The following is a 1,013-nucleotide window of genomic DNA, read 5'->3' as shown; positions in this document are numbered from 1 at the left end:
TTGCAGAACCACTTCATGGTATCCTGTAATAAAACATGGCTCAGTGAAATAAACTAACCAAAAAAATCAATGACAAATTAAGACTATGACTCAGGAATAAATCCCTCTGTTCTGGATTTATATAATCAGCCACTTATAACTCACTCTAAAAGAGAAATGGATGTTCCTAGAATTTTAAAGGATGACATAAAAAGCAAAAGCAAATTTAAATTCAGGGAATAAAACACCAACGGCTTCAGATGAAAAGATCTCAATGTTGGAGTGGACACTGGCTGTTGTTTATATGATGTCACTTCCAATGGAACAAGACGGCAGTTCAAGTCCAAGGAACGTTTCACGAGCTTGCAAACGTGGCTATCTATGCATAGAACAAGCTTAATTACCATCTCCATTTTGAAAGAGCACCTTTATTTCCAGAGCTCTGGTGGCACAGAGGTCACTCATTGGGGTGCTAACCACAACACGAGAACTTCGAAGCCACCAGCTGCTTGGTGGGAGAAAGATCAGACTTTCTACGGTCTCTGTCTCGGAAGGAAAGCCCCAGGGCAGTTCTATTCGGTCCTGCAGGATTTCTACGAGTCAGAATTGAGTGGGAGGCAGTGAGATTTTTATCCTGGAAGAATGCATAAGTGTATTCATTCAACCCTATTTGAAAATAAAACAAAACAAAAACAAAACCTTTCTGGCTAACTAGTTCAAGACTTAACAACTTAGGTCACTGACTGCCATCAAGTCAATCCCCCTGTGGGTTTATGCGACTTATGGGAGTAGAAAGCCTCATCGTTCTTCCCTCGGAGCTGCTGGTTTTGAACTGCTCAATGTGTAAACACGACACCACCAGGGCTTCTCAATCAATTTGATAGCAGTGAGCTTATTCACTCTCCAGCTCTGGGAACCCAGCGCGTCTCAAGTCCGCTGGGCTCCTAAAACCTCTACGTCAACAGGTGGGCGGGGCTCAGGCTGAATACGGTGCCTCCTGCCGCTCCAGGTTGGCCACGTCTTAGGTCTTGCAG

Source organism: Echinops telfairi, unplaced genomic scaffold (assembly GCF_000313985.2).
Source record: "Echinops telfairi isolate 266 unplaced genomic scaffold, ASM31398v2 ScPeMD7_7468;HRSCAF=8506_0, whole genome shotgun sequence".
Taxonomy (NCBI): Eukaryota; Metazoa; Chordata; class Mammalia; order Afrosoricida; family Tenrecidae; genus Echinops; species Echinops telfairi.
The sequence above is the reverse complement of the archived record's forward strand: the minus strand, read 5'-3'. Positions refer to the sequence as shown.